Source organism: Kogia breviceps, chromosome 3 (genome assembly GCF_026419965.1).
Source record: "Kogia breviceps isolate mKogBre1 chromosome 3, mKogBre1 haplotype 1, whole genome shotgun sequence".
Lineage (NCBI taxonomy): Eukaryota > Metazoa > Chordata > Mammalia > Artiodactyla > Physeteridae > Kogia > Kogia breviceps.
Genome location: NC_081312.1, coordinates 26,765,761 through 26,789,000, shown reverse-complemented (window position 1 = coordinate 26,789,000; position 23,240 = coordinate 26,765,761). Strand labels below are relative to the sequence as shown.

The window sequence follows — 23,240 nt, the reverse complement described above, 5'->3', positions numbered from 1 at the left end:
CTCTTACCCCATGGAGTTGGAAGGGGTGACTGTACCTGAAAGTTTCAGGAACACATAAGAGTCCCTATCTTCATGGAAGATGGGAAAAATGAGGCATAGAGGGGAAAAAAAAAGAATTCTATAAATAAGTTTATTAAAATGATAAATTTCCTATAAGTATAACATAAATTTATGATATACCACACCGTTTACATGAATCGCTTATTATTTGCTCCTGGTTATTCTGCAAAAGTATGACTGTGTATACTCAAATTATGCATATTAAGTTGCTATAAGTTTAACTTTATTACAGTACTAAATTCTATTCATGTATGTTGTCTTCCTAAGATTTTGCTCACAGTATAGCTGCTTTATAAACTGAGAGAGGTTGTTAATGGCCCCTGTTTCATTTAAAGTAAAGCTTATGTGCTTTAAGAGGATATTACACTCATTAGCATATATGCACCCAATACTGGAGCACCTAAATATGTAAAGCAAATACTAACAGACATAAAGGGAGAAATTGACAATAATACAGTATTAGGGGACTTTAATCACCCCACTTATTATCAATGGACAGATCATCCAGACAGAAAATCAATAAGGCAATAGTGGTCTTAAATGACACAACAGACCACTTGGACTTAATAAATATCTATTGGACATTATATCAAAAACAGCAGAATACACATTCTTTTCAAGTGCACATGGAACATGCTCCAGGATAGGTCACATGCTAGGCCACAAAGCAAGTCTCAGCAAATTTAAGATGATAGAAATTATCTCAAGCATTTTTTCTGACGACAGTGGTATGAAACAAGAAATCAGTTGCAGGAAAAAAAAGGGAAAAGAACAAATATGTAGAGACAAAACAACATGCTACTGAAAAACCAATGGGTCAATGAAGATATCAAAGAGGAAATCAGAAAATACCTCCAGACAAATGAAAATGGAAACACTACACTCCAGAATCTATGGATGCAGCAAAAGCAGTTATGCAGGGATGTTTATAGTGATACAGGCCTTCCTCAAGAAACAAGAAAAATCTCAAGTAAACAACCTAACCTACCACCTAAAGGAATTAGCAAAAGAACAAACAAGGCCTAAAGTCAGCAGAAGGAAGGAAATAATAAAGATCACAGAGGAAATAAGTAAAATAGAGACCAAAAAAAAAAAAAAAAAAAAATTGAAAAGATCAGTGAAACCAAGAACTGTTTTTTTTTTTAAAGATAAACAAAACTGATAAGCCTTTATCCAGGCTCACAAAGAAGAAAAGAGGATCCAAATAAACAAATTAAGAAATGAAAGAGGAGAAATAACTGATACCACAGAGATACAGAAAATCATAAGATAATTCTATGAACAGTTATATGCCAACAATTTGGACAACCTAGAAGAAATGGACAAGTGTCTAGAAAAAAGGACCTTTCAAGACTGAATCAAGAAGAAATAGACAATTTGAACAGACCAGTTACTAGCAGTGATATTGAATTTGTAATTAAAAAAAAAAAAACTCCCAGCAAACAAAAGTCCAGAACTGGACAGCTTCGCAGGAGAATTCTACAAAACACATAAAGAGCTAATACCCATTCTCCTCAAACTATTCCAAAAAATTGAAAAGAATGGAACACTCCCAGATTCATCCTACTAGGCCACCATTACCTTGATACCCAAACCAGGCAAAGACATTACCAAAAAAAGAAAGTTATAGGTCAATATCTTTGATGAATATAGATGCAAAAATCTGCAGCAAAATATTAACAAATCAAATCCAACAATATATAAAAATGATCATACAACATGATCCAGTTGGTTTGTTTCAGGGACATAAGGATGGTTCAACATTTGCAAATCAATCAATGTGATACAACTCTTTCCACTCCTGTTCAACATGGTATCAGAAGTCCTGGTGAGAGGGCAGAGAGCAGAAGCAAAAAGAACTACAATCCTGCAGTCTGTGGAACAAAAACCACATTCACAGAAAGGCAGACAAGATGAAAAGGCAGAGGGCTATGTACCAGATGAAGGAAGAAGATAAAACCCCAGAAAAACAACTAAATGAAATGGAGATAGGCAACCCTCCACAAGAAGAATTCAGAATAATGACAGTGAAGATGATCCAGGACCTCGGAAAAAGAATGGAGGCAAAGATGGAGAAGATGCAAGAAATGTTTAACGAAGATCTAGAAGAATTAAAGAACTAACAGAGATGAACAATACAATAACTGAAATGAAAACTACACTAGAAGGAATCAGTAGCAGAATAACTGAGGCAGAAGAACGGATAAGTGACCTGGAAGACAGAATGGTGGAATTCAGTGCTGTGGAACAGAATAAAGAAAAAAGAATGAAAAGAAATGAAGACAGCCTAAGAGATCTCTGGGACAACATTAAACGCAACAACATTCACATTATAGGGGTCCCAGAAGGAGAAGAGAGAGAGAAAGGACACGAGAAAATATTTAGAGATTATAGTCGAAAATTTCCCTAACATGGGAAAGGAAATAGCCACCCAAGTCCAGGAAGTGCAGAGAGTCCCATACAGGATAAACCCAAGGAGAAACACACCGAGACACATAGTAGTCAAATTGGTAAAAATTAAAGACACAGAAAAATTATTGAAAGCAGCAAGGGAAAAATGACAAATAACATACAAGGGAACTCCCATCAGGTTAACAGCTGATTTCTCAGCAGAAACTCTACAAGCCAGAAGGGAGCTGCATAATATACTTAAAGTGATGAAAGGGAAGAACCTACAACCAAGATTACTCTACCCAGCAAGGATCTTATTCAGTTTCAACAGAGGAATCAAAAGCTTTACAGACAAGCAAAACCTAAGAGAATTCACCACCACCAAACCAGCTCTACAGCAAATGCTAAAGGAATTTCTATAAGTGGGAAACACAAGAGAAGAAAAGGACCTACAAAAACAAACCCAAAGCAGTTAAGAAAATGGTAATAAGAACATACATATCAATAATTCCCTTAAATGTGAAAGGATTAAATGCTCCAACCAAAAGACACAGGCTTGATGAATGAATACAAAAACAAGACCCATATATATGCTGTCTACAAGAGACCCACTTCAGACCTAGGGACACATACAGACTGAAAGTGAGGGAATGGAAAAAGATATTCCAGGCAAATGGAAATCAAAAGAAAGCTGGAGTAGCAATACTCATATCAGATAAAATAGACTTTAAAGTAAAGAATGTTACAAGAGACAATGAAGAACACTACATAATGATCAAGGGATCAATCCAAGAAGAAGATATAACAATTATAAATATATATGCACCCAACATAGTAGCACCTCAATACATAAGGCAACTGCTAAAAGAGGAAATCGACAGTAACACAGTAATAATGGGGGACTTTAACACCTCACTGACACCCATGGACAGATCATCCAAACAGAAAATTAATAAGGAAACACAAGCTTTAAATGACACAATAGACCAGATAGGTTTAATTGATATTTATAGGACATTCCATCCAAAAACAGCAGATTACACTTTCTTCTCAAGTGCACACGGAACATTTTCCAGGATAGATCACATCTTGGGTCACAAATCAAGCCTCAGTAAATTTAAGAAAATTGAAATCATATCAAGCATCTTTTCTGACCACAGCGCTATGAGATTAGAAATCAGTTACAGGAGGCTTCCCTGGTGGTGCAGTGGTTGAGAATCTGCCTGCCAATGCAGGGGACACGGGTTCGAGCCCTGGTCTGGGAAGATCCCACGTGCCGCAGAGCAGCTAGGCCCGTGAGCCACAACTACTGAGCTTGCACCTCTGCAGCTTTTGCTCCGCAAGAAGAGTGGCCTCAACAGTGAGAGGGCCACACACTGCGATGAAGAGTGGCCCCTGCTCCCCGCAACTAGAGAAAGCCCACGCACAGAAACAAAGACCCAATGCAGACAAAAATAAATGAATAAATAAATAAATAAATTTAATTAATTAAATAAAATTTTATAAAAATAGAAATTAGTTACAGGGTAAAAAACGTAAAAAACACAAACACGTGGAGGCTAACTGGTACGTTACTAAATAACCAAGAGATCACTGAAGAAATCAAAGAGGAAATCAAAAAATACCTAGAGACCAATGACAATGAAAACACGACAATCCAAAACCTATGGGATGCAGCAAAAGCAGTTCTAAGAGGGACATTTATAGCTATACAAGCCTACCTCAAGAAACAAGAAGAATCTCAAATAAACAATCTAACGTTACACCTAAAGGAACTAGAGAAAAAAGAATAAACAAAACCCAAAGTTAGCAGAAGGAAAGAAATCATAAAGATCAGAGCAGAAATAAATGAAATAGAAAGAATAGCAAAGATCAATAAAAGTAAAAGCTGGTTCTTTGAGAAAATGAACAAAACTGATAAACCATTAGCCAGACTCATCAAGAAAAAGAGGGAGAGGACTCAAATCAATAAAATTACAAATGAAAAAGGAGAAGTTACAACAGACACCACAGAAATACAAAGCATCCTAAGAGGTTACCACAAGCAACTCTATGCCAATAAAATGGACAACCTGGAAGAAATGCAAAAATTCTTAGAAAGGTATAACCTTCCAAGACTGAACCAGGAATAAATAGAAAATATGAACAGACCAATCACAAGTAATGAAATTGAAACTGTGATTAAAAATCTTCCAGCAAACAAAATTCCAGGACCAGATGGCTTCACAGGTGAATTCTATCAAACATTTAGAGAAGAGCTAACACCCATCCTTCTCAAACTCTTCCAAAAAATTGCAGAGGAAGGAAAACTCCCAAACTCATTCTATGAGGCCACCATCACCCTGATACCAAAACCAGACAGAGATACTACCAAAAAGGAAAATTGCAGACCAATATCACTGATGAATATAGATGCAAAAATCCTTGACAAAATACTGGCAAACAGAATCCAACAACACATTAAAAGGCTCATACTCCATGATCAAGTGGGATTTATCCCAGGGATGCAAGGATTATTCAATATACACAAATCAATCAATGTGATACCTCATATTAACAAAGTGAAGAATAAAAACCATATGATCATCTCAGTAGATGCAGAAAAGCTTTTGACAAAATTCAACACCCATTTATGATAAAAATGCTCCAGAAAGTGGGCATAGAGGGAACCTACTTCAACATAATAAAGGGCATATATGACAAACCAACAGCAAGTATCATTCTCAATGGTGAAAAACTGAAAGCATTTCCTCTACGATCAGGAACAAGACAAGGATGTCCATTCTCACCACTATTATTCAACATAGTTTTGGAAGTCCTAGCCACAGCAATCAGGGAAGAAAAAGAAATAAAAGGAAAACAAACTGGAAAAGAAGAAGTAAAACTGTCACTGTTTGCAGATGACATGATACTATACATAGAGAATCCTAAAGATGCCACCACAAAACTACTAGAGCTAACCAATGAATTTGGTAAAGTTGCATGATACAAAATTAATGCACAGAAATATCTTGCATTCCTATACACACTGAAAGAGAAGGAAACACTCGCATTTACCATTGCAACAGAAAGAATAAAATACCTAGGAATAAATCTACCTAGGGAGACAAAAGACCTGTATGCAGAAAACTATAAGACACTGATGAAAGAAATTAAAGATGATACCAACAGATTCCGAGATATACCATGTTCTTGGATTGGAAGAATCAATATTGTGAAAATGACTCTACTACCCAAAGCAATCTACAGATTCAGTGCAATCCCTTTCAAATTACCAATGGCACTTTTTACAGAACTAGAACAAAAAATCTTAAAATTTGTATGGAGATGCAAAAGACCCTGAATAGCCAAAGCAGTCCTGAGGGAAAGAAACGGAGCTGGAGGAATCAGACTCCCTGACTTCAGACTATACGACAGAGCTACAGTAATCAAGACAATATACTACTGGCACAAAAACAGAAATATAGATCAATGGAACAGGATAGAAAGCCCAGAGATAAACCCAAGCACCTATGGTCAACTAATCTATGACAAAGGAAGCAACAATATACAATGGAGAAAAGACAGTCTCTTCAATAAGTGGTGCTGGGAAAACTGGACAGCTACATGTAAAAGAATGAATAGAACACTCCCTAACACCATACACAAAAATAAACTCAAAATGGACTAGAGACCTAAATGTAAGACCAGGCACTATACAACTTTTAGAGGAAAACATAGGAAGAACACTCTTTGACATAAATCACAGCAAGATCTTTTTTGATCCACCTCCTAGAGTAATGGAAATAAAAACAAAAATTTAAAAATGGAACCTAATGAAACTTCAAAGCTTTTGCACAGCAAAGGAAACCATAAGCAAGATGAAAAGACAACCCTCAAAATGGGAAAAAATGTTTTTAAATGAATCATCGATTAATCATCGATTAATCTCCAAAATATATAAACAGCTCATGCAGCTCAATATTAAAAAAACAAACAACCCAATCCAAAAATAGGCAGAAGACCTAAATAGACATTCACCAAAGAAGGCATACAGATGGCCAAGGGGCAGATGAAAAGATGCTCACTGTCACTAATTATTAGAGAAATGCAAATCAAAACTACAATGAGGTATCACCTCACACCAGTTAGAATGGGCTTCATCAGAAAATCTACAAACAACAAATGCTGGAGAGGGTGTGGAGAAAAGAGAACCCTCTTGCACTGTTAGTGGGAATGTAAATTGATACAGCCACTATGGAGAACAGTATGGAGGTTCCTTAAAAAACTAAAAATAGAATTACCATATGACCCAGCAATCCCACTACTGGGCATATGCCCAGAGAAAACCATAATTCAAAAAGACACTTGCACCCCAATGTTCATTGCAGCACTATTTACAATAGCCAGGTCATGGAAGCAACCTAAATGCTCATCGAGAGACGAATGGATAAAGAAGATGTAGTAGATATATACAATGGAATATTACTCATCCATAAAAAGGAACAAAATTGGGTCATTTGTAGAGATGTGGATGCATCTAGAGACTATCATACAGAGTGAAGTAAGTCAGAAAGAAAAAACAAATATCGTATATTAACACATATATGTGGAACCTAGAAAATGGTACAGGTGTACTGGTTTTCAGAGCAGAAATTGAGACACAGATGTAGAGAACAAACGTATGGACACCAGGTGGGGAAAGCAGCAGGGGGTTGCAGTGGTGGTGTGATGAATCGGGCAATTGCGGTTGTCATGTATACATTGATGTGTATAAAATGGATGACTAATAGGAAAAAAAAAAAAAAGTCCTGGCCACAGCAGTCAGACAAGAAAAATAAAGGCATCCAAATTTAGAAGGGAATGGGCCTTCCCTGGTGGCACAGTGGTTAAGAATCCTCCTGCCATTGCAGGGGACATGCGTTCAACCCCTGGTCCGGGAAGATCACACATGCCACAGAGCAACTAAGCCCGTGCACCACAACTACTGAGCCTGTGCTCTAGAACCCGTGAGCCACAACTACTGAGCACACATGCCACAACTACTGAAGCCCATGTGCCTAGAGCCCGTGCTCTGCAACAAGAGAAACCACCGTGATGAGAAGCCCATGCTCCGCAATGAAGAGTAGCCCCCGCTCGCCGCGACTAGAGAAAGCCTGCGTGCACAGCAACAAAGACCCAACACAGCCAAAAATAAATAAATAAATTTGTTTATTTAAAAAAAAAGAATGGGGCTTCCCTGGTGGCGCAGTGGTTGAGAATCCGCCTGCCGATGCAGGAGACACGGGTTCGTGCCCTGGTCCGGGAAGATCCCACATGCCGTGGAGCGGCTGGGCCCGTGAGCCATGGCCGCTGAGCCTGCGCGTCCGGAGCCTGTGCTCTGCAACGGGAGAGGCCACAACAGTGAGAGGCCCGCATATCACAAAAAAAAAAAAAAAAAAAAGAATGGATAAGCAGAATGTGGTGTGTACATATAATAGAATATTATTCAGCCATAAAAAAGAAGGAAGTACTGGTCCATGCTTACAACATGGATGAACCTTGAAAATGTCATGCTAAGTGAGTAAAGGACTATATATTGTAGATTCTGTTTATGTGCAATGTACAAAATAGACAAGTCCATAGAGACAGGAAGATCAGTGGGTCCCCCGGACTAGAGGTGGGGGGAGGAGGAAGGAGGAGTGACTGCCAGTAGTCATAGGGTTTCTTTTTGGAGTAAAGAAAATGCTCTAGCAGTAGGTTGTGGTGACGGTTACACTAAAGACCACTGACATATACACTTTAAATGGGTGAATGTTATTAGTGTTGAACTATATCTCAAACCTTTAAAAGTGAATAGTTGATATCTGAAAAGTAAAAAAAAAAAAAAACAAAAAGCCTTCAGTGTGTAAGCAGTCAAATTGTATTTATTTCTTAGATAGCCAAATTCTTTAATAAATACTTATAAATACAGTAGTTATTTATTCCTGTTCATTAATTCAACAAATAATTGACTGCCTTTTTTGTGCTAGGTGTGCTGTCAGGTGCTAGGTAGAAAGATGCCTGGCCTCAGCTTTGCCTCTACTTCTTGAGGCTTCCAAGTAAGGTGGTACGCCTGGGGGACAGCAGCTGTCTCTGGGCCTGGCCTCACTTGCTTTTTCCCCCGTTTGGAAAGGTGTCGGGTATTTCTGATGCCTTAGTCAGCACAGAGCAAGGAGGACCTTGACTATAGTTTCAGAGCCTTAAGCTTCACCTCATGCTCCAAATCCAAGACAGAGCAGCTGAGAATGGAGCTAGGCTGTGCCACCAATTGCTTCTCCCCCATTGTTAATCCCTTTAATTCTGCCCTCCGCAGGCACCCCTCCCTTCACACTGTCCTGTTGCCCACTTGTGATATGACTGAACAAGTGGTTTTGGCTTTGAAAGGTGATTCTTAGAGACACCTCAAGTGACCCAGTCCCTGGCTTGTGGGGATGCTCTTGATGCTCATTACCATGGGGCCCCAGAGATCTTCTGTGGGCTAATAACACTTTCAGGGTAGCTGCTGCTGACTCCCCTGAGATCCCGGCCTCGCTGCCAGGGTCATTAGAGGGAGCAGCATTTCAGTGCTAAGGGCAGACAGTGAGAAGCCGCCAGTCTCTTTTGGTTCTTACGGAAGAGTTTATGCTCTGGCACTTGAGTTATCAAATCGCTTTAAAGCATGGGACAACTGGCTTTGTGATGATTTTATACGTGTGTGTGTGTGTGTGTGTGTGTGTGTGTGTGTGTGTGTGTGTGTGTGTGTGTGTGTGTCTGTGTATTATACGCTGTATTTCTGCTTTGCTGTGTCATCCCCTGGTCAAGGCATTATAGTTTATTTAAAAATTTGTCTATCTCTTTCACAAACCTTGAGTTTTATGGCCAAAAGGAAAAAAAAAAAAGTGAGCCACTTTTCAGTCTATGTGTACGTTTTTCACGGAGCCCTAGACTTAAACTAATTCTAATTTCTCTCTCTCCCCATATTGATGAATTTATCAGTATCCTAAGATGCTCATTACATTTACAAAAGAATGCTTCCTGGTGGCATGTGGATGGAGAAATCCAGCTGGGTTTGGGGGGAAAAGCTCGTGTTGGCCCTTAGCCTGCCATAACTGTCCTGCCTGCCTCTCTAACCACCACCCTCATGCTCCTGGTGCCTGCAGAGCATAAGAAAAGCTTCTTCTCCCCTACTGGACTCTCCCCTCATTGCTATAGGAGGGGAGTAGCAGGAAATGGAATCTGCCCTGGTCATGGGATTTTTTTGAAAGAAACAAAGCATGATCTGATGAAGAGCAGGTTAATCCTGCTATTTCATTTCCCTTTCAGAAAGGGTGGGGGCAGGATTGTGATATGAAGTATTTGGTTTCACATCTGTTCCAGGAATTATCCTCGGCATAAATCCACTTTTCTTTCAAGCATCCTGAAGCATCCCAGGGAGCTCCTCCTCCCGGGGCATGCTCCCTGCCCCCACAGTTTATTTCATGGCCACAGAGCAGCTGACAGACTCCCCGAGAAATCATCCTGTCATTGCTATAGGAGGAGTCTTAGAAGTCAGAATTTCTGTGGGTCAGTGATATCAATTTTGTGCTCTGCTCTCAATGAAGGGTTTAGGGTAAAACCTAAACCCAGCAGTGTGGTATAATGGAAAGAGGACCCAATTTAAAAATCAAAGGAACTGGCTTTCATCTCCCCTTGGCTACTATTTGTGTGATCTCGGGCAAGTCACCAAACCTCTTCAGGCTCAAAACCCTCATCTGTGAAATTAACATCTTGGCACTTTGAGAAATGAAGTTCAACTCGAAAATGCTACAAATCTGTAATCTGTTACATGTTATGTTTATCAACCTCGGTTTAAAGTAACTTTTCAACTTTCAAGTCTTATTCATGGGAAAATGAAAAATAATTTCATATGTGTCAAGGTGACTTCTAGTTTTAAAAACTGACCTTAAGGGCCATCCAAAGCAATTATTCAAACAAACACAGGCTTGTAACTAGAGTTTTGAAAAAGTTTTCTGGAACTTCTGTTTTCTGTTTCCATCTTTGAGATGTTTAGCATTCTCATGTGGCCTTTGAGTGTATGGTAGGAATTTTCTATGAATAATTATGTTCCACACACTATTAGGTGCACATAAGGAATAACAAACTAAGTGAAACACAAGATCCCCACCCTTAATTCAGAGAATAAACATATATACAGGGAAAGACAGAATTTCAGATTTCAGAGTGAAGCAAAAGATAAATTCATATTTTGACAAATGTTAGTATATGCCGATGGTCCCCAGCTTACGATGGTTCAGCTTATAGTTTTTTGCCTTTATGATGGTGTGAAAGCAATATGCATTCAGTAGAAACCATACTCTGAATTTTGAATTGTGCTCCTTTTCTGGCCTAGTGATTTGCGTTACAATCCTCTCTCATGATGCTGAGCAGAGAACACAGCCCTCAGTCAGCCACGTGATCGTGAGGGTCAACAAACAATACACTTCCAACCATTCTATACCCAGACAACCAGTCTGTTTTTCACTGTCTGTACAGTAGTCAACAAATTACATGAGATATTCAACACTTTCTTATAAAACAGGCTTTGTATTCGTTGATTTTGCCCATCTGCAGGCTAGTGTAAGTGTTCTGAGCACGTTTAAGGTAGGCTAGGCAAAGCTATGATGTTCAGTAGATTAGGTGTATTAAGGCAGCAATGTAAGTAAAACACACAATTCAAGGAACAACTGGATCAAGGGACAAATGGGAGATATATGAGAAAATAGCATCCAGCCAAGGCAGTACTTTTAGTAACATGAAAGAGTAGCGACTTCACCTGGTATAAAATTATTCACCTGAGGCTAAAATTAAGTTCTGACCATAAGATCAACCATAGCTGGACAATACTAACATCATTAAAAAGTATGGCTAATAATAAACCTTGTAAGAAATGAATAAGGATGGTTTACTTAATTACTCAGTTTGGAGAAAAATCCACATCTTTAAAGTGTTAACTTTTAATAATATTGAGTTTTTGGTAAGGTTAGCTTTCCTCTTTCTCACCTCTCTGAAAAATCCTTCTTAGTCACTTTTTTAAAGCTCTTCATCCTTTGCGTACTTGTGAATTTTCATTCTCTAGAATCCTGCCTTTGAGAAAGGTTTATTGCAGGGCCAAGCAAGGAGAATGGGTTGCTCATGCTCAAAACCCCTAACGGTTTTTGGGGAAAAGTTTTTATAGGCAAAATTTGGGGTGAGAACTGCAGGGTCTGTGACTTTCTTCTGATTGGTTGGTGGTGAGGTATGAGGGTGGTGCTCCAGGAATCTTGTGCTCAGCCTGAAGTTACCATCCCCCACCTGGGTGGGGGCCATAGTTCTTTCCAGTAGTTTCAACTCACCTCCATATTTGACAGTTCCAAACCTGTACCTCCAGCCAGGGCTGTCATGTATGGCTTCACAGATTGGTTGTGCCCTGCAAAATTCTGGAAATAACATATACATACAACAGGTACGTAGCAGCCCTTCTCTGCCCAAACTTCTCCCTGGAGCCACCTCTAGACATCTCTCCTGAATGTCTCACAGTCATGTCAAACCCAACACGTCCAAAACTGTGCTCATCATCCTCTCAGACACACTCCCGTTATGGTCCCTCCCTGTTCACCTTCAATAAAGTAAAGCCAGAAACCTAAGAATCGTTCTAGCTACTCCCCTCACCCCACATATCCCATTGGTTATCAATTATTATATTTTTCCCTTTAAACACTTCTCAGATCTTATGTCTAATCTCATTCATTTCCTCTGACTTAATTCAGACACATACCACTTTTTGTTTGAATTACTATAGTGTTTTCCATACAGATCTTTTTGCCCTTGGCCTCATTCTGATTTTATCCTCCACACTGCTCTTAGTGGTCTTTTAGAAACAGTTATAATTATGATACTTCCCCACTAAAAAGTTTTCAGAAGCTTTCCTTAAAGTGCAAATTCTTCAGTGGGTAACCAGAGCCCTTCATGGTCTACTCCCTTCTCTACCCACATTTTCCACTACTCCACCAACACGTACCTTTAAATTCCAGTCATTCTAAACTACTTGCTACACTACCTCACACTTCCGTGCCATCGCACAAGATGTTTCCTCTTTGTAGAAGTCCTACCTCCCCTTGGCTAACTCTGGCCGTGCTTCCATTTCCAGATCTTGTCGTCTCTTCCAAAGTCCTTCACCGACCACAGTACCCACTTCCCCCTCTTACCATCAACTCCTGTAATACCCTTTGCCTTCCTCTGTAACAGAAGTTTCTAAAATATATTATCATATTTCACTTGTTGACCTCTACCACCGGATTATAAACTCACAGAAGGATTAGGAATTATGTCATTCACCTCTGTATAACCAGTGCTTTTCATAGTGCTGGGCATTTAATAGGTATTCAGTAAGTGAATGTGGGATAAAAGATCAGTTTCTATTGCTGTTATAAGATTTAACATTCACTAAATAAGTCTCTGGACAATGTTAGATTAACTGTGCAGTGTTCACATCCTGTAAATTTTGGGTATTTTAATAACTATGTCTATGCTTCTTTCTGTTCCTTGGACTTCTGAGAGGAAGAGAAGAAACTTCATGAAACTTCATGCCATTCTTGTAATCAGCTTTTTCCTGGTGTTCAAGGGCTGTGTTCTTTGATTCACCCAGAAACCCATGTGGGGAAAAGAAGAGGCATATAATAGAGTACCTATCTTTAATAAGCTTAAGATATTAAATCCACTACTTGTTGACTTTAAAAAGATAAGAAGATGTAAATACAAATCTTCCAGAATTGACTCAGTAGCAAACTACTAGGGTGTATGTGCCCATACCTTATGAATTGATCATTTTCAGAATGTAGCTATTTGCTTATAATTACTTTTCATTCATCTATCACAGCCCTTAAAGGAGGAAAAAATGTAAAATAAAGTATCAGTTAACTGTAATTTTTATTATTTTTTTTAATGTTTTTACCCATAACTTCAAGGAAGAAAGATGCAAATCTCAAACATATCAGGTGACATGGTACAATAGGAAAAATCCTGGACTTGGATTCTATTACCATACTTGCCACTTAGTAACTGTGCAATCTTGAACAAGTTAGTTAACTTTTGCAGGCTCAGTATAGTCATCTGTAAAATGAAAACACATTCATTTAGAAGTCTTTTTTTAACGCCAACTATGTGTCAGGTGCTTTGCTTGGCACCTGAATTAAAATACTGTAGCTGCTATGTCTTCTTCATGGAGTTGCTGTGAAAACTAGATGAGATATTGCATGTGAAAATGTTGTTGTTGTTGTTTTTCTATCAAGCAACACCTAGAACAGTTTCCATCTTCAGTCATCAAAGACATAATTTGGGGCAGAAAACTACACTTTGATTCATTTGCAGCAAGGTATGAAGCAAAGAAAAATTGGGCCTTAACCCCAATTAACAAAGAAGTTCAAGTAGCCTCAATATTCTTTGCCCAAGCATTCTAGCTAAGACAGGTTTTTCTTTGTTGGTACATGAGGTTATTGGTTATATTCGTTATCTATTGCTGCATAACAAATTTTACCCCAAAATTATGGCTTCAAACAACAAACATTTATTATCTCACAATTTCTATGAGTCAGGCATTCTAGCTTAGCTGGGGACCTCTGGCTTAAGGTCTCTCATGAGGTTGTATCAGGCTGTGAGCTGGGAGCTGTGATCTCATCTGACGGCCCAAATGGGGGATCTGCTTCCAAGCTCACTCACATGGTTATTGGCAGGCCTCTTTCCACCCAGTCCTCTCCAAAGGGCCTCTGTATGAACTGATATATGCCCCCTACCACAGGTTCATATGTGAAATTTTAACCCCCCAGTACTTCAGAATGTGACTATATTTAGAGATAGGGCCTTTAAAGGGATGATTAAGTTAAAAGGAGGCTGTTAGGGTGAGCCCTAATCCAGTCTGACTGGTGTCCTTAGAAGAAGAGGAAATTTGGACATGCAGAGAGGCGTCAGGGATTCACTCAGAGGAAAGACCCTGTGAGGACACAAGAAGAAGATGGGCAACTGCAAGCCAAGGAAAGGGGCCTCAGAAGGAACCAAACCTGCCTACACTTTGATCTTGGACTTCCAGCCTCCTGAACCGTGAGAAAATAAATTTCTGTTGTTTAAGCCAGCCATTCTGTGGTATTTTCTTATGCAGCCTGGGCAAACTAATACAGCTGACTCACAATATGGCAGCTGGCCTCCCCTGAGCAAGCAATACATGAGAGAATGAAAGAGCACCCAAGGCAGAAGCCACAGTCTTTGGACAATTTAACCTTGGAAGTGACATCCCATAACTTTTGCTGTATTCTCTTTGTAAGAGGAGAGTCACTAAGTCTGGTCTATAGTCGGGGTGGGGAGATTACATAAGGACATGAGTACCAGGAGGCAGGAATCACAGACCATCTTAAAGGCTGCCTGCCACACTAGTTTTGTTTTTAATAAAGTAAAAATAAAAAATTAAGAGATGGACAAACTGGCAGTTTTTACATGGTAAAGTAGATTCAACTTCATCAAATACATGAACACTCTGATATAATCTGTAGGCCATACTACTATTCTGTGAAGCTAAGGTTGTTCTGATCTGGCAGATAGAAATTTTTGACATTTAGGACAAGTTTTTCTGGGAGTGAAAAATGGCATTTTATGGACTAGATTGAAGAGAAATGGTACAATGGATCCTTAAGTCTATGTCTAATACCGTGATTCTCAACCAGCGGTGTATACCAAGAGGGAAGAGAGGAGAGGAGTTACCATAAGTTTAAAAAAAGCATAGTCAAGCAGTAATATAATTATGTAGGAGAGTGATAAGAAATTTACAGCTTTCATAAAACAAACTGCAGAAAGTAAAATGGAACAAAATCTCCATCTGGCTGTTGGAGCATAAGTCATAAAAGGTCGAGAAACTACTCTCATCATTCTTTTATTGTTAATAGACAAAAAGAGGGATACAAGACAGTAGCTTAGAAATGGGCATGCAATGAACCATAATACCCAGAGAGATGATACACTTTAGAAAATCCAGTGAAAAGTAATAAAAATGATAAGTGGGCCGTATGGATTAGTTTAGAAGATAAATGTAAAGTAACAGACATATTCAGGAGCCTTTCGAGAACTAATAGGAAGATCTTTACAAGAGAAGGATAGATGATAGTTAAACTCAAGCTTTAGTTCAAAGGATCCAGAGGACATCTGCTTTGTGGTGATAGTGAGTTGACATCTGATTCCTCAGAAAGTACACTGAGTTTCCAGTAGCTTTAACCTCTAAATTTAGTAGCGTTGTCAGCTTGATTGTCTCATGTTTGTCTAACCGTCAGAGTCTATGTGGCAAAGCTGTCATTATTGCCACCTATGGTCAAACTTCTTTTCACCTACAGCCCTCTTTTTGGTCTCTAAAATGATGCTTACGTGAGGTTAAACTCTCCCTTTACCTTTCAGAGCACTCTAAGAGCTCTCACTTGTAATAACATCTCCAAATATTAAGCTCCAATAATTTGGCTCCTGCTTTGCTGGAACTCCCCCTTGGGTGGCCCTTTGTTTTAAGAGAGGAAGAAGCTGTTTCCTGTTATCTCCTGGTTGCACGATAACAAGATGACAGACAGGTTCTAGGGTCCATTTCAGTTTTCCTTACAAAAAGGTGTGGAATTAGAGGATGAGACATGGGAGGATCTCACAAGATGACCCACACTATAAAGGTGTCTTGGAATTTGAATAATATTTTTATGGATTACCTAAAGAGTTCTCCTGAAGTAAATGTTTATGTTGGTATGGAACAATTTTTGAAATATATTGTCAAGTGAAAGATTTTTTTTTTAATTCCACTGTAGATTATGCTCCCATCTGTGTAAAAAGGGGAGAAGGAATATATGTTTATCGTATGTTTGCTTGTATGTGCAAAGACTATTCTGAGACGGATACAGATACACACAGCAGTAACATAACAAAGAGTCTAGGGTAGAAGAGACACTTTTAACTCTACACCTGTCTGTATTGTTTGATTTTTTTTTTTTTAATTTGTGCAGAGATTACTTTTTTTTTTGGTTGCACCAGGTCTTAGTTGCTGCAGACGGGCTCCTTAGTTGTGGCTTGCTGGCTCCTTAGTTGTGGCATACGAACTCATAGTTATGGCATGCATGTGGGATCTAGTTCTCTGGCCAGGGATGGAACCCAGGCCCACTGCATTGGGAGCCTAGAGTCTTAACTACTGTGCCACCAGGGAAGTCCCCCAGATTACTGTTTAAAAATACAAATAGGAACAGTTTTTTAAGTGTGGTCAGATCTTTCTTTCTCTCCATCCCTCTCTGCCTCTTCTTTCTCTCCATCTTTTTTCATCTCTCTTCATTTCCCTTCACAGATTCATTAAACTCCCTCTTTCTTCTTTACATGGTTTCTTCTATGTAGCAAGGTGAGATGGAGGGTAATTTGAGCAGCGGCTCTGGCCTTATTCTTTGCAGTTTAATGACCACAGGGTAAAGAGGACTCTTCTATGTTAGTATATATACATCCTAAGGAAGGGCTGTGATTGGCTTGGCTTGGATGACATGACCACCTCTTAAGGCAATTGCTGCGGGTAAAGGGGTGGGGACTTTGGCCAATTCTGGGTCATCTGCCAGCTTTTGTGATGGAAAGGGTATAGGAGGAACATCTGTAGTCTGGCCATAATCACCTGATTGGAATAAAGGAGGTAGGGTTATAGTTTTCCCAGAGGAAGTGAAAGGAGCTAAAACCATAAGCAGATGGGAAGGGATGCTAGGCAGACAAAAACAATAGATTTCCCCCTGCTTTCTACCCTTCCTAGCATCTATACAGATATAGGGTTACATAAGACAATGTATGCAGTAAACATCAATACTTCATATAGTGCCTGAAGCAGAATAAGAGATCAATATATATTATTATTCAATACCTCCTTTTTAATTGTGACAAAATACACATAACACAAAATTTACCATTTTAACCATTTTAAAGTGTACAGTTCAGTGGATTAAGGACATTCACATCATTGTACAACCATCGCCACCATCCATCTTTAGAACTTTTTTTAACCTTGAAACTCTGTTCCCATTGAACGCTAACTCCCTGTTTCCCCTCCCCCACTCCCTGGCAGCCACCATTCTGCTTTCTGTCTCTATGAATTTGTCTACTCTAGAGACTGCATGTAAGTGGAATCATACAGTATTTGTCATTTTGTGACTGGCTTGTTTAACTCAGCATAATGTCCTCAAGTATCTTTTGTGTTGTAGCATGTTTCAGAATTCCTTCCCTTTTAAAGGCTGAATAATATTCCATTGTATGTGTATACCACATTTTGTTTATCCAGTCATCCATCGATGGATACTTGGGTTGCTTTCACCCTTCGGCTATGTGAATAATGCTGCTGTGAACATGGACGTACAAATATCTGCTCAAGACCCTGCTTCCAGTTCTTTTGGGTATATACCTAGACATAGAATTGCTGAATTACTTACATCAGGAAATGGTTATCATAATATGTTTAGGGAATATTTATCATCTCATATAGATACAAAATTAAAGAAATATTTTTTTAAAATTCTTTGTGATGAGAACTCTTAGGATTTACTCTCTTAACGTCTTTCATATGTAACACACATCAGTGTTCATTGTATTATCAAGTTGTACATTACATCCCTAGTACTTATGTATCTTGTAACTGGAAGTGTGTACCTTTTGACCACCTTCATCTAATTCCCCCTCCCTGCCTCTGGTAACCACAAATCTGATCTCTTTTTCTCTGAATTTGTTTGTTCCTGTTACACAAAATAGTGATTTGGTATTTCTTTACATTTCAAAATGACCACCATGATAAGTGTAGTTATGTCACCATACAAAGGTATTACATGGTTATTTACTTTATTCCCCACACTGTACATAGCCATATATATATATGTATATATATATATGAATGATTAAGTTGCTGGTCTCTTAAGTTCAAACACATTTTAACAACTCTGCATTTTTACTGCCCCTCCCCTCGCATTTACTGTTTTTTACATCATATTATACGTCTTTTTGTTTTGTGTATCCCTTAACAACTTATTGTGCCTATAGATGATTTTACTATATACTTTTGTCTTTTAACCTTCCTACTAGCTTTATACATGGCTGATTTACTACCTTTGCTGTATATTTGTCTTTACCAATGAGATTTTTCCTTTCAAAATTTTTATGTTTCTAGTAGTGGCCTTTTCTTTTTCCCTTAGAGAAGTCCCTTTAACATTTCTTTTTTTTTTTTTTTTTTTAATATTTATTTATTTATTTGCTTGGTTGGTTGTGCCAAGTCCTTAGTTGTGGCATGTGAACTCTTAGTTGCAGCATGCATGTGAGATCTAGTTCCCTGGCCAGGGATCGAACCCGGGATGCCAGCTTTGGGAGCACGGAGTCTTAACCACTGTGCCACCAGGGAAGTCCCTAACATTTCTTATAAAGCTGGCTTGGTGGTGCTGAACTCTTGGGTGGTGCTTGCTTGTAAAACTTTTGATCTCTCTGTCATATCTAAATGAAAGCCTTGCCAGGTAGAGTATTCTTGGTTGTAGGTATATCCCGCCACTCCCTTCTGGCCTGCAAAGTTTCTGCTGAAAAGTCAGCTGATAGTGTTATGGGAGTTCCTTTGTATGTAACTTGTTGCTTTTCCCAGGCTGCTTTTAACATTCTCTATATTTAATTTTTGCCATTTTATTTACAGTGTGTCTCGGTGTGATCTCCTTTGGGTTGATCCTGTTTGGGAGTCTCTGTGCTTTCTGGATAGTATTTTAGAAGTCAAATTTGAGATGATGGCTGAACATTAAATTCAGAAAAGTCTTCTCAAAAGCCAGGGAGAAGTCAGAGCTGGATATAGAGTTTAGCAATCATCCTGTTAAAACTGTCAGTGGATAAATTCTCTGAAGGAAAGGACGTAAGAAAGAGCAACAAAGTGCAAAAGAGAAAAGGAGCTGGTGGAGGAGTCCAAGGAACCAGCCCTGAGAGGAGACACCTGGGTATTTCAGAATCTCAGAGGACCACATAGGAGAGATCAAGAGGGTGGGAATGATTGATGAACTCAGATGCTACGATAGATGATAATTAGATGCCTGTGAATAAGATTTTGTTAAATGTAGCCACTTTCATACGAACACTGCCCTGTAGATTCCTTTACAATTTTCAGAATGTTTTCATGTGAATTATCTTCCAACAATCCAGTGGAATATGCAAGGTATTATTCCTATACGAGAAAGAAAAGGAAGCTCGGAGAGACTGTGATTTTCCTAAGGTTTCTCCTGGCACCTCTCACTTTCCCCAGACGATCAGTCCTGGGGAAGCTGAAGGCACTAGTTCAAGTTCAGAGCTGCGTGAGTCTGCGGAGGCGCGAGGGGCCGGTTGTTCCCCTCTGGTGCCCAGGCACTGTGTCATCCCAGCACATGTGCTCTCATTCAGTGGCTCCTGGGAACAGTATCTACTGGTCTCTCTCAGCTTCCTGTGAACTGCTAAGGAATTTGATTGTCTAGACTCTAGAGCAGTGCTTTTTAAACTGTGGGTCATGACCTACGAGTGGGTCATCAAATCAATTTAGTGGGTCCCAACCAGGCTCACGAGAGACCGTGGTGCATGCATGCCTCTTCTCAACCCTGCCTTCAGTCGCTTCACATTGCTTACTTGAACTCGGCTGTAGTGGAAATCAGCCAACAAGACAAAGTCAGGGCTTTTGTTTGCTTATTTTACCACAGAGAGCCAGTTGTTAAACAATTACTAGCATACCACTGGTCATAACCGTCGATTCTTCCTCCCTCCCCCCACGGTGGAACAGAATGGAATAGAAAGGAAAATACCAGGGTCCATCTAGAATAAAAGTAAGAATTGTTCTGTGAGACTTTAAGTCATAAAGCTATTTATTTGTGTGTTCATATGAGATGTATTTTTTTACTATGCGTTGCAGTTAAAAAAAAAAAAAAGAAAGAAAGTTTGAAAGTCACCAGTTTAGGGTCCCTTCATTTACTTTCCTCAGGTAGTTGAACGTCTGCTGTTCTCCTGATCCTTAGGCAAAGAACTGGTATCCAGCGCCCTTTTTGAATTAATGATGCATCTACTGTAGGAGGAATGAGACTGAATTTTTATCAGGCTAAAAATAATTGTTCTAGAATAGGAAAGGTCCCTCTGTACATCACTTCTTTTGAACTCAAAGCTATGTAAAAATTTGTTCTTAAACCTCACCAAAGATTTTCTACAGTGAGCATGAATTTATCCTATAGTCAGAAAACAGTAATTATTATTAACTTCCAAAGATTAAAAGGCTGGTGAATAGAAGAAATCAGATTAAAGTTCACAGTATTGTGTTATTCTATCCCTCTTCATTTCTAACTCTCTATAAAGAAATTAAATTAAATCTTTTTAAATTGTTTTATTGTTACTGTATTTTTTATTAATTTTATTGAAGTATAGTGATGTACAATGTTCTGTTAATTTCTGTGATTCAGTTATATATATTCCTTTTCATATTCTTTTCCATTATGGTTTATCACAGGATATTGAATATAGTTACCTGTGCTCTACAGTAGAACCTTGTTGTTTATCCATCCTATATATACTAGTTGGCATCTACTAATCCCCAAATCCCAATCCTTTCCCCCACAACTCCCCCCTCCCCCTTGGCAACCACAAGTCTATTCTCTTATGTCTGTGAGTCTATTTCTGTTTTGTAGATGTGTTCATTTGTGTCATAGATTAGATTCCACATATAAGCGATATCATATGGTATCTGTCTTTTTCTTTCTTTCTTTCTGACTTACTTCACTTAGTGTGATAATCTGTAGGTCCATCCATGTTGTTGCAGATGGCATTATTGCATTCTTTTTTATGGCTGAGTAGTATTCCATTTTATATATATATATATATATATATATATATATATATATATATATATCACATCTTCTTTATAAATAGTGCTGGTATGAACATAGGGGTGCATGTATCTTTTCGAATTATAGTTTTGTCTGGGTATATGCCCAGGAGTGGGATTGCTGGATCATATGGCAATTCTGTTTTTAGTGTTTTGCGGAACCTCCATACTGTTCTCCATAGTGGCTGCACCAATTTACATTCCTGCCAACAGTGCAAGAGAGTTCCCTTTTCTCCACACCCTCTCCAGCATTTATTATTTGTAGGTTTTTAAAATGATGGCCATTCTGAGCAGCGTTAGGTGGTACCTCATTGTAGTTTTGATTTGCATAAGAAATTAATTCTTTTTAAGAAAGTAAAGAAACTTTTGGTGAAATAAATCATTTCCCTTTTAATGATTTAGTGATTTGTCTTATAAATCCAGCTTTATTTGCAGGTATATTACATATAAACATTTTATATAGAGACATTATGTATAAACATATAAAAATATGTAAACATATATATAAATATATATCTCAGATATGCTTAAGTGGATTATGCTTCAAAACTACATAGATGTAGATAGATCATAGAATTAGATCTCAAGGACTTTGATTTAGATCAGCCTTGCAATTTTTAAATTTTCAAAAAAGGGAAGTTATTAAATACTCTTATGCCAAAAAAAGCTCTATGTAAATGTGTTAAATGGTCTGCCCTTAAGATACTCGTTACCTGAATGTAGTTAAAAAAAAGAAACACTTTTCACTGAGTGATGTCTGAAAGTCATCCAAATAGAGGTATATCTTTCTATCATGCTCATCTTAGGTTTTGCTGTAATAAGAAAGTGAACCAGAATAAGGGTAATATGGGTTTTTACAGGTTTGTAAGAATTAAATATGCTTCCAGAAATTAGTTGCGTATAATTTTCTTAGAAGAATTAGGCTTATTGTCTACATGACTTTAGTTCTTTACAGGAGAATTCCTTAAAATGGCATTTTACTAAAACTATTCAATAACTCATTTGCAAGTAGGAAGTAAATCTCCCCCATGGATGGACACTTGAGCCCATGTTGGTTTTGGCATCAAAGAGTTACACCAGGTGCCTGTGTTCTTCATGAGAATTCAGAAGCATTTCTGGGAGGGCATGAGCGCTTGACGGTGCTGCTGTGGTCAGCAGCTCCCTCTCCCACATGACTGCATTTCAGCATCACTCAGGGGCTGCCTTTGCTCTACACAAACCCCTTGCAGCTGTGCCCAGTGCCTTTGTGTCACCAGGCAGGGTTTCATGAAATGGATCTGATGGCTCTTGTGCCTGTGTTGTTCATTCCTGCATACTAGAGCTGTGCCCAGGAAGGTGAAGGGCCAGCAGGTTGGCCCTCACTCCCCAGCTGTCCCTTTCTCCTCATGTCACTCAGGATATAAATAAAGTGATTCATTCACTATCTTTCTTACCAAACCAGAATGCTGCCAGAGCGTACTACCGGAGCCACTCAGATCCATCGGAAAGGCCTTAGGGACAAATCTAAGGCACAATTTAAAAAGTCTTCGCATTTAGGTAATTTTTAAAATGAATTTGATTTTATTTCTCTTAATCATTTCAGACCTTGGGAGGAGAAAAATAACTCCAGTTTTATGTTCATGTTGTTTGAGGTCTGGGCTTTCTTTATTAGAATGGAAGTCATGATGAATTTCTGTCTTTTCTAAACTAGAAAAGCCATGATCAGATGATCTCATTGCAAATCTGCATCCCTTTCCTTCAGACAGCTGATGGGTGGTAGAGCACTGGGCTGGAGTGTGGATTGCTGCTTATCACACGGGGCCTTTTGCTCTTTGCAGAAGCATAGTTTGGACTGTTAGTTGGAAGTCTTTTCCTTCCCATCAGGAGCCCTGCTGTGCTTCTGCTCATTTCCGCAGCAGTCAATGGAATA

At 38.8% G+C, this 23,240-nt stretch overlaps 1 protein-coding gene across 20 annotated transcripts in view; it reads left to right on the top strand.

Moving 5' to 3' along the window:
* Nucleotides 1-23,240, top strand: part of TTLL5 (tubulin tyrosine ligase like 5) — a 318,155-nt gene that overhangs the window by 281,883 nt on the left and 13,032 nt on the right. The gene's annotated exons all lie outside the window — the stretch shown is intronic.